The sequence below is a fragment of the Populus euphratica genome, unplaced genomic scaffold (assembly GCF_000495115.2).
Source record: "Populus euphratica unplaced genomic scaffold, PopEup_1.0 scaffold47.1, whole genome shotgun sequence".
NCBI classification, from domain to species: domain Eukaryota; kingdom Viridiplantae; phylum Streptophyta; class Magnoliopsida; order Malpighiales; family Salicaceae; genus Populus; species Populus euphratica.
Window position 1 is genome coordinate 208,350 of NW_011499925.1, and position 12,768 is coordinate 221,117.

Consider the following 12,768-nt stretch of genomic DNA (forward strand, 5'->3'; position numbering starts at 1 on the left):
GACTTTGAGATTGCAAGATTAAGTGAAGATTAAACAATAATAAAAACCATTATCAAGGTTAAAGGATCCACTAATGGTATTTCAAATAAGTATAGTATAAAACTCTTACTACTCAACTAGAAACCACACACAAAGGAGGTTCCAATCGGATTATAAATTGTTAATATAATTACATTAGTTATCTTATTCAAATACGCAAATACTTGTAACTATTATTAGGTATTCATGATTATAACTTATATTTACAACAAATCAAATTTTTTTCCTAGCACAGGTGTCGGTTATACCATACAGTTTATGATATGGAAATGTCAAGCATTTGTTGTACCAAGGTTATATAATATAAATCTAGATTAACCATTTAACAAGCAACATATTATGAGTGAATAAGATAACAAATACAAAATATATTAGTATCAAACATTAAAGTCCATGTTGAGTTTATACTATACTTATTCTTACACCATTAGTGTAATCTTTTTCACTTTAAAATGATAAACTTAGTTAATCATAATGAAAAAGAGAAACATAAATAAATAAGATAAGAACATAAATAAGATATAAATTAATTAAGTAAAGAAAAAGAAATGAGAAGCATAAACAAGAGATTAATATAAGCAAAACTTAAGCATTACAATAAAGAAAAAGAAAGAACATGATCTTGATCTAGAAACCAAGATACTTAAATGCATGGCAAATGCCTCTTTTTATAGGCCAAAATTAGAAATTATTGATTTGTTGACTAATTGTTAAGTGAGTGGCCACATCTTGACTTGATGATAATTTTTATTTTCTTGTCTGAACAAAATATCATTGCTAACATTAAAATTTGAACAGACTTAAATTATAAAAGTTTTAGGAAATTGTCTCAACTTTCCAACAAAAAAAATTATGGTCATTTGGAATTTTAGAACTCAAGTTATGGGCTGAACATTGAACAGTGTTTGGGCTGCAGGACAGTTTTGGACTTCTCCGTTGTTGCTAAGAATTGAACTTCCAAACAACAGAATTGAGTCTTACATTTTGCATGAATGTTTTAGGCCTATGTCTTAGCTTTCTATCACATAAAACCCAAATCCAAGTTCTATAGTTCTAAATATGACCAAATGATTGAACAGTATTCCAGTTTGGATTGAACCAGCATCTCTTTTTTAAACTTTACCCTCCTTTTGTCTTCTCAATTTTAGTTGTTGAACTCATCAATTAATCCTTTGATTTATATGATAAGCCTGTATTTAAGATGAATATTTACCATAAATTAAAGGTATGTTATATTTATTAGATATGTTATTATAAAAAATATTCTAATTAGAGAGTTATTGATACTTCAAATACAAAATGATGATATAAAATCTTGATAAAAATACGCTTTTAAGTACTAATCAATAGGGTTACATTTAAGATGAATATTTACCATAAATTAAAGGTATGTTATATTTATTAGATATGTTATTATAAAAAATATTCTAATTAGAGAGTTATTGATACTTCAAATACAAAATGATGATATAAAATCTTGATAAAAATACATTTTTAAGTACTAATCACCTCGTCCTTCTCACCATCATATATTTTGAAATAATTAGGTTTATAAGATTAAATAAGCTTCTGATGGGGAAATTAACAGATATGTATAAGGCTTAATTAGTTGATTGGTTGCAAAAGGTTTTGATAAACAAAATAATACCACTCTAGTTATCAAGTCATCCATGATTCATTTAGTCCTCTTGTTTTTAGTCACCTTTAACTAGCCTATCACACACTTAGATGTATCTAATGCATTTTTACATAGCTTCTTAGATGAAAAAATATATAGAGAGAAATCATTAGGCTTTATTGATACCTCTGAACTTGATTTTCTTTATAGGTTATATAAATCCCTACATGGCCTTAAAGAAGCTCCATAAGCTTGGTTTAGAAGACTCTCACATTATTTCATTAATATTGGTTTTATAACATCTACAATTGATTACAACCTCTTCACTCTATATAAAAATGGCACCAAGTTATTTGTTTTTGTATACATAGATGATATTATTATCATATGTTCTAGCCAATCAATAATTGAGGGCATTATTTCTTGTATATAATCTTACTTTCATGTTTATCATATAGGCAACCTTTCTTATTTCCTAAGCATTTAGATAGTTCATACACCTCAGGCAATCCAAATATATTTCTAATCTACTTCAGAAAACTTATATGGTTGGTGTTAAACCTTTAGCATCGACCACTATTTCAGGTACAAAACTTTCTACCTATGATGGTGCACTATTATTTGACCCAATTGAATATAAGTTGGTTATGGTCCACTCCAAGTTCTGGTCCACTCCAAGTTCTGTATTATTGCTTGCCCAAATATTAGTTATGTCATCAATCAATTATGTTAGCTTATTCACAATCCTAGAGAGCCTCATTGAACTATTGCCAAATGCGTCCTCCACAACCTGAAAAGTTCAGTTAACTATGGTCTTCACTACATATCATCCATAATTATCTCGATTGCCTTTTGTGTCTCTGTCTAGGTTAGCAATCTAGATAATTGTCGATCTACCAGTGGTTAATAGCATATTTGTTGCCTAAAATCTTATCTCTCCAAGTGTGAAGAAATAATATGTTATCTCTTAATCTAGCATAAAGGTAGAATATTACTCTATAACTCTTACTGTAACTAAATTATATTGGCCTAGGATGTTATTTCATGATCTTGGTGCCTATTTATCCTCATCTCTTATGTTATGGTGTGATATCATTAGGGCTACTGTCCTTACATCTAATCCATTTTTTCATGCACGCATAAAATATGTGGAGCTAGAATATCACTTCATCCATGAGAAAGTTGTTGATCAAGATATTCTTGTTCATCATATTACCACAAAAGACCATATTGCTAATGTTTTTAGTAAGGGGCATTCGGCAACATAAGTTACATTTTTTCGGTTCAAAATGATGATTCTTTCCTTCCTATTAGTTTGCAAGGGGGTGTTGAGGTTTATGATAACGAAAATCCTTTTTAGGAGATTTGAGATAAGAAAACTTATGTTCAGGAAATTTCAAATCAAACTCTCTTATGATCTGCAATCAATCTTCACAAATATGATGTTATAACTCTTAAAAAATATATGTTATGATAATCTATAACTATATACCAAATTAACTCCACACTCATCTTCTTTTTTTTTTTTACTATTTTACAATGTACTGATGTATATAAATACAAGCTAATGTGCATTATTTAAGTTAAATTGATTAAAACAGAATAATTAAAAAAAAACATTCTTTCTTTGCATTATTCTAACTCTATATATTATTTCATAAACTTTGAATGCTAATTTCTTTCCTTGCTATGGTCGATATACTTTAGTAATATTTGTAACTAATTTTATCCTCTATCATGATCGATTAGACCTTACTTTTTATAATTCTCCTTTACTAAGTAGTTCTTTTGATTAGGGTAGTTACAACTATTATCCTTTTAGAGGAAAATTCATTATTCATCTTTATCTTCTTTTTTAATAAAAGAATACGATCAAAATTAATTTCCTTCTATATATGATTCTTAAAGATAATAAAACTATTAGTATCAACCTATTATAGTATTTTTTTTTTTTTGCCCTTGATATATTCAACAGAGGGAAATGTGTGATTGCTAAAAAGCTTGATTTACGTCCCTCCAATCATCATTTTGTAAGAAATTTTCTTATCTTTTTTATGTTAAAAGAGTATTATTTAACCTCATCAATCACTTTGGTAGTTTTATATCTTTTCTACTATACTTGCTAACTACTTTATGGTTTTTCAATATAATTGTCTTGAATGATATTCTCTCATTAAGTTCTATGATTAAAATTAATTGTTGTTAATCTTCTTCAAACTTTCATTAAGGTCTAAGTTGATCATTAAATGGGCCATTGCAACCTCATTTGAGTAGTCAACTCAATATTCCCCTCTTAATGCATTTTTTACTATCCATTTTGCTAACATCTTTTAAAATGAACATAATCTATAAAGGTGAAGGTATCTAGGTACTTGGTTTTCATAAACCTCTAATATTCGAAAGCATCATTTTCTAAATAAGTACAATACACTTTTAGTATATCATAGCTATAATGTACTTATTTTTAAAGTTCTAAATCAAAAGGCATAATTTTATACAAGTTCAATGAATAATAATGGGATTCTTCATCAAGAGTAGCCATTTTATCTAACTAGAAGTTGGTGTAGCTTATTATGACTACTTAACCATACCATTTAACTCATAAAAAAAGGGTAAGTATAGAATTATGCTAAAGGCATGATCATGTTAATGCTAGGTGCTGTAATAATATTTAAGAGAGGTGGGGAGATGAGAGATTACATGGGGCCATTAGGATTTTGTTCAAATGAATTTATTTGTTTTTTCAAAAAATTAAATGATGAAATGTCATCTTGGTACTCATTTAACTTAGGTCATTCCATAAAGATCTATAGTGATGGAGGATTTCTAGGTTTTTTGTGGCTAAGAGGATGGCATATACACATTACATGTGCTAATTTATCATTAAATGCTATAATGATTATCTTACTTATAATTTTCTAATGACATGATTATTGAGTAATGGAACAATATTAAATGTTATCCTACCAAGCATGCTAAATTATTGATCAATTAAATAATTTTTTGTATTAGTTCATGTTATTATTGTTTTTATGTTTATTATGATACATACAGGAGCTTGAAAGCTATTTTATTGAATTTCAAGCATAAAGGCTCACATTGGTTAGTTTTTTATATTAATATTCAAAGTTAGAATTGTGAGAAATACTGTAAGAAAATAATCTTTTGCTTATGTGTTTGAATTATATAAATGTTTAATAATATAATTCTTTTTTTGAGTTTCACTTCTATCTATAATCTTTTAATTGATGACATATTATACTATATAATAAAATATATGGGTATACTTTAGTTGCTTTACTATTTATATGAGTTGTGAAGAAAATGAATTTTTTTTTTTTTTTTTAAACTTTTTTCTCTCTTGTAATTGAATCCTTTTACAACTTAATTGTATAGAATTAGACTTTGAATTGTGGGGGAAAAGATAAAATTAAAAGATAAAGTATTAAAAAGTAAAACATGAAGAAAATACATAAATCACTCTAAATTTGTGATAATTTTTATTTTTATCCAAAAGTTTATTTTTTTTTATTTTTTGAGTTCTTAGATTTGAAAGAGAAAAGAAAGTAAATGAACAATGGCGAAAAGGAGAAAGTTATAGGTTGTTATAATTTTGGCAATCAAAATAGTTAAGCTTGGTGGTAAAGGGTTTTGTTTAACGAGAGGAATATGACAATGATTTTTTCTCTAAAAATGGTGGGAATGACATATTAGGTTTGGTTTTAATTTTTGGGATCGGTTTTTTTAGGGATTTTGAGATGTTTCGGGTTTGTTAGGTGATTTATATTGGTTTTCTATAGTGTTTTTTGGTGACATGACTTGAAAATTGAATTTTAGACCAAAAACTCCTCCCCCTCAATTTCTGGATTCTAGGAATAGTATATGATTGGTTGTCTTCCATCTCATGTGACCTATCACCTATTTAATTGAAAAAAGTAGGAACTAATGACCTATTGTCCATTCTTGAAGTAAAAATAAATAAATAAAAGCCCAAACACAAGCTTGGTTGGTTTTTGTTTTTACATTAATTTAAATTTAGATTTTAAAAAAAATAAGTAATTTAACGTATTAATAATATATTAAATTATGTAATTATGTAATTAATTAAAATTAGAATTTAAATGTTATTTTATTAAATATCATTCAATCTTTACTTTGTTTTTTAGGAAGAGTATAACAGTCCTTTTATAATATTAGGGTGCCATCAGATTGTGGGTGCTCTTCAATATCTCACATTTATGAAATTAAATATCTACTTTGCAATTAACAGAGTTTGTCAATTTATGCATGCTCCTACAGATTCTCATTGAGGTGTCGTTAAATGCATTTTACATTATCTATGGGTATGACCACCTATAACTTACATATCATTCACAATTTCTCATTTGATCTACATGGCTTTATAGATGTAGATTGGGCTGATAGTGCTGATGATCGCAAATATACGGGCGGTTATCTTATCTTCTTTAGTCAAATGCTGATTTCATGGAAATCCAGCAAGCAACGCATCGTTGCTCGCTTCTCTATCGAGGCTGAGTATAAAGTCTTGGCATATGGCACTAATAAGGTTATATGGCTTTAGTATCTATTGATAGATCTGAAAATTCATTCTACTTCTATTTCTACTATTTGGTGTGATAAACTCTGTGCTACTTACTTATCTGTAAATCCTATCTTTCATACTCGTACTAAACATGTTAAAGTTGACTATCATTTTATACAAGATACAGTTACAAAGAAAGAGATTCAGATTCGTTTTATCTCCTCTCACATTCAACTTGTCGATATTCTTACTAAGCCATTTCCTACTACTCCGTTTACTGCTTTTCGATTCAAGCTTCAAGTCAATCTTTCATCCTTAGCTTAAAGGAGGCATATTATAGAATGTATACTATATAGGAAATATTATAACCATACTCTTGTGTTGTAATTTCCACCATTACTAGTGTATGTCGCCCTATATATATATATATATAAAAAGGTTGGCTAAGTAGTAGACTAAGCCTCTCAATTATTCTCAACTATAACTTTACTAAGGAAGGTATTATAAATTTTGATTTCAAACATAACAGTATTTTTTTTTATCATATGTATCATCCATTTGTTTGTCATTCACATATCTCTTAAACATGTCAAAGAAGTATCTCAATCTAATAACTTAAGCTATTAGATGAGGTCCAAATATATAATTTATATTATACTCTAATGCATCCCTTCAAGTGAAAACCTTTTGAGCTTGAAACTTGACAAGCCCACGCTATTTTATCCTTAATTTTTTTTTAAAAATAGAGATGGTAAGATTCAAACTCGTGACCACTTGATTATCAATATTCTAATACTATGTCAAAAAATCATCTTCACCTAATAACTTAAGCTATTAGATGTCACGTGCCTCTCTTGTGACCAGTCCTTGATTTAATATTCAACTGCAAGCCTGAATGTGCTGTACAGATGGAAAGGTTAAGAAAACTGGAAATATATGTACATCAATGCTCTTGTTGTAAAGAGGTAGTACAAGAAGATTGCGAGTTCCCTTCCAGCTTCACGTGCAGACTCGGCGTCTCCACTATATTTCTATGAAAATAAAACTTCATAGATTTCCTAAAGGTTCTTTGAAATTGAGTACTGCTAGTTTTAAACACTTTCGTTACAATATAAGAACTGCCACAGCGATCGACTTCGTTAACCTACAACGATTATACGTGCCGCGAAGGTTAGGCAGCAACAGCATTTAAATAAATACTAAACAAACATCTAACTTCAAAATGTTGATTTACAGCTCTTAACGTGCTGTTCATAGTCATATATAATAATTCGTAGCTGATGAAGTGGGGAAATTACTGGATACAGGCTATCTTATTCTTTTTCCCATGCTTTCTCTCATTTTCTTTCCTGACGTGAATGCATTTATATATTATATATATATAATATACAGTGTTAGGTAAGCAGAGATTGACCCGGTTGCTCAATCTGGTCCTTAGTTAGGAATGAGCTGGATACCAAGTATATAATCTACCATTATAGATATCTCGAGTTCACACGTAACACATTCTTGTTAAAATTGCAAATGATGAGTTAAGAAGCTTCCAATATAATGGCTAAAGGTGTAGCTAGCTATTTCATATTATATGCATTTGGTGAATTCTGACGTTTTACGTGATAAAATTAATTTAAAGTATGTTTAATACCATATAATATAAAATCATTTGTGTGTATATAAGATTAAGGAAATGGAAAGCATACGAGGAGGAGGAGGATTTGGCAGAAATATTATTCCCTTGTCATGGGTTTTTGTATTGAACTGATAATTTGGATAAAAAAATATATCCTAAATTAGAATTTGATAAAAAAAATATTTTTTTATATTGTTAAGATCCTCTTGAACCTCTCATCAATATTGAATTCTCATATATCTCTATAAGTTGACTGTGGATATAAGCACATAACTAACTTCGATCGGAAAAAAAAAAAACAAAATATATTAAAGTTTAATAGGCTAATAAGAACATCTATTATCTTATCATTAATGGCAATAAATTGAACTTGTAATTTTTTCACAATCATATCTCGAGCAAAATAAAAGTGGAATTCAACATGTTTTCATGCATCAATGAAAAATCAAATTAGTAATAAGATAAATTACCACAAGATTATCATACCATATGATATAAGGATAAAATGATGAATAACTAGGTTTAGATAATAAGAAAGAGAGTCATCATAACTCTATAATAGCTTTCCTTGTATTCAGCCTCAAAAGAAAATTAAGCAATTTTCTTAACTTATTAGGCTTTTAAGAAATAAATTTACAACAAAGATAGCTAGCATAAACACTCGTAGACTTTTGAGCATTAAAATTACTAGCTCAATTAAAGTCATTAAAGCCATGTAATATGAGATTAGAAAAGGCAATAAAAGATAAGCCAAAATAAAATGTACTATGAATACAATGTAAGATAGATTTAATCACAAGTCAATGATCATCCAATAGAGCATGTATGAACAAACAAACCTTCTTAATAGCAAAAGAAGTATTTAGCTATGTAAAAGTAAGATACTAATGAGCTTCAATCACTTGATGATACAAAGTAGGATCAAGATAATTAGCAACATTGTCAGAGCTAAGGAAAGATGAGAACCAATAGCAATTGATGTGGAAACTAGCATATATTTAGTTATACAAAGATGAGAATCAATAACAATTGATATGGAAACTAGTAGATATTTAGATATACTAGACATATACATAATGTCATAGGTATAGTGAAATTAAGAAAAGAATAGCTCATGAGAGGTATATTGCACCTTAATACCAAGAAAAAAATTTAGACGAACCAAGTATTAAATGGAGAATTACATGCCAAAATGAGTAATCTATTGTGTTATAAAAGAAAGATTATTACTTATGACAAGGATATTCTTAACATAAACCAGAATATAGATGTAGATAGTCCAAGACTACAGGGGATAAGGGCATTGAAGTTCAATGAATTTTAAAGTAATTTTATTACTATTTTATATATCTTATTATCAGACATTCGAAGAGTTTTGATTGCTTATATACATGTAGTGACAATGATATATAGATAGGATATGTCTTCCTTCTTTGATAAACTAATATATATTAATGGTTAGTAATTAGTGTCAAGAAAGTGAAGCAATGGTGAACTTAAATAACTAAATATGCTAAAGATGCTAGTGTTTATATAACTAAATTTCAAAAAAAAAAATTCAGTACTTGAAAATTAACAAATACAAACAAAGACACTAAAAAAAAAATTCCACCAATATATTATGATGATCTTTACTGACAGAACTTTTCATCCATGAATCCATTGGTAAAAATTGATAAAAAAATGTTATTCGATATATATCGACAGAATGATAGAGGGTATTACAATAGGATTTAAAGAGACAAATTGATGGTGACATCATATTTTTACCAATAGAGTTACTAATGAAATAATTCTGTGAGTAATGTCATCAATGATCTTTAATTTATAACCTGACAATCGACCCTACTTTCTCCCTCCCTTATTTCTATATCATCCTTATGTTTGTTTGTTTTTTTTTTTCAACAAACAACCACCCCCTCTCCACCCCCACCCCTACCCTCCTAATTTTAACACAATTTAACCTCATATAACAATTATGACAATCACAACTTACATGACTAAAAGATTAATATCTTTTTTTAAATGCAAGAGCATCGAAATAATAAATAATCCGGCAAGACCGGGATCGAATCATAGAGAGGTTAACTATATAATAATGATGATGATGATGATGATGATAAAACAACAACAACAACAACAACAACAATAACAGTAAGTTAAAGAGGACTTTGAGATGTAAGATTAATGTGAGGATTAAACATTGATAAAAACAGATGTCAAGGTTAAAGAATCTACTAATAGTATTTTAAAAAAATATAGTATAAACTCTTTTTATTACTCAACTGGAAACCACACACAAAGAAAGTTCCAATTAAATTATAAATTTTTAACATGATTACATTAGTTATCTTATTCAAATAATACTAATATTTGTAAATGTTGTAAAGTATTCATGATTATAATTTATGTTAACAACAAATTAAGTTCCTTTCATAGCATAGGTGTTGGTTATACTATATGGTTGGGCTATGAAAGTGTTAAATATTTATTATACCAAGGGTTATACAACATAAATCTAGATTAACCATTTAACAAGCAAAGAATTAAAAATGAACAAGATAACAAATACAAAACATGTTAGTATCAAACATTAAAGTCTATGTTAAGTTTATACTATACTTATTCTTACACCATTAGTGTAATCTTTTTACCTCGATATAATAAATTTAGCTAAACATAATGAAGAAGAGAAATATAAATAAACAAGATATAAGTTAAGATAAGAAAAGTATAAACAAGAGATTAATGAAAGCAAAATTCAAGCATTACAAAAATATAAAGAAAGAGAGTAAGAACATGACCTTGATTTGAAAACTAAGATACCTAAATGCATAACAAATACCTCATTTTATAGGCTAAAATTTGAAACTATTAATTTGATGACTAATTGTTAAGAGGGTGGCCAACTCTTGATTTTGTGACAATCCTTATCTTCTTATCTATCAAAAACATCATTACTAACATTAGAATTTGAACAGATAGTTTTTATAAAAGTTCTGAAAAATTGTCTTAACTTTCCAACAAAAAAATCGATGTATTTGGACTACTAAAACTTGAGATATGGGCTGAATATTGAACAATGTTTGGATTGCAGGACAGATTCAAACTTCTCTTTTGATACTAAGATTTGGACTTTCAAATGGCAAAATTGAGTCTTGGACTATCATGAATATTTTAAGCCTATGTCTTAGCTTTCTAGCCATATAAACCAAACTGAAATCCAAGATCTATAGATCCAAATATGACTCAATGACTGAATAGTGTTCCAATTTATACTGAACCAACATCTCTTTTATAAGTTTAGCCTTTTCTTTGTCCTTTCACTTTTAATAGTTAATTGCATCAATCAATCGACTTACATTTAAAATAAATTAAAATAAATATTTATAATAAATTAAAGGTATCTTATATTATCAAAATTGTTATTATAAAACATGCTCTAATTAAGGAGTTATTGATACTTCAAGTGTAAAATGATGATATAAAACCTTGAAAAAAATATACTTTTAAGTACTAATCAACAACACTCAATTTGTCAATGTCTTTGTTATGATTCAAGTTTCCACTTCAAGTAAGCAAATCTAGTCTTTTTTATTTGAAATTAATTTTAAAATGTTGATTTTTTTTCATATTTTTTGTATTGTATGTATTTTGTTTGGGTATTTGCTTATTTTATAGTTTTTTCTAATATAAATTTGTGTATGGATTTATGATTTGTACATGTTAGGAATTTTTTTAGATTTTGTAAAATTGTATTCGTTTGTAAATTGATGAAACTTATATCAAATATTTTACTTAAGTTTTTTATGATGAAATAAATACTGACTTATTTAACAGGTTCGTTTTATATTTTGTTAATTTTATTGCTGAATTGTAATTTTTGGTATATATATATATAAAAAAAAATTAAATTTATGTAGATAATTGATAATAAATTAAGAGTACTATTAAAATAGATTAAATAAGTTTGAGATATATCAATATCTTTACAAATTATTTAGTTAATATTGTTAATTAATACATATTGTTATCATTAGTTTATCTAGGTTTGATATAAGTAATGGATAATCGTTCATAGATGTATAAAGATTCACCCAAGGGGTTGTGGATGATGGATTATTGTAATAGGGTTTAAGGTTTTATTAATTGCATAATATCTAATCGAAGAAATATTAATGAATGAGGTATTAGATGTTCATGCAAAAGGTGTAAAAATAAAAAATTTATTGATCCAGATTGTGTAATGATGCATCTTTTACATAAAAGGTTCTTACAGAAATACTCATATTGGTATACACATGGAGAACTATATGTTCCTCAAGATACATGATTAGTACTTAAAAGTGCATTCTTATCAAGGTTTTATATCATCATTTGCACTTAAAGAATCAATAACTCCTTAACTAAAGCATATTTTATAATAACATATCTAATAATATAAGATACATTTAATTTATGGTAAATGTTCATTTTAAATGCAGACCTATTACATAAATGAAAGGCTTGATTGATGAGTTTAAGAACTGAAATTAAAAGGACAAAGAGATGTCGGTGCAGTCCCAACCATAATACTGTTCGGTAATTAGGTCATATATGGAGCTGTAAATCTTGGATTTAGATCTACTTTATATAGATGGAAAGGTAAGATGTAAGCCTACAACTTTCATGGGAGTCCAAGATTTAAAAAGGTCATTTTCAAGTTCAAATTATAGCAACAACAACAAAAAAGTCTGAATCTGTCCTGCAGCCCAAACACTATTCAATGTTTGGCCCATATCTGGAGTTCTAGAAGTCTAAATAACCTTCATTTTTTTCTAGAAAGCTAAGATAATTTTCTACAACTTTCATATTTTCAAGTGGTTCCAATTCTAACGTTATCAATGATGTTTTAGACAGACAAGAGAAGATAAGGATTATCACCAAGTCAAGAGTTGG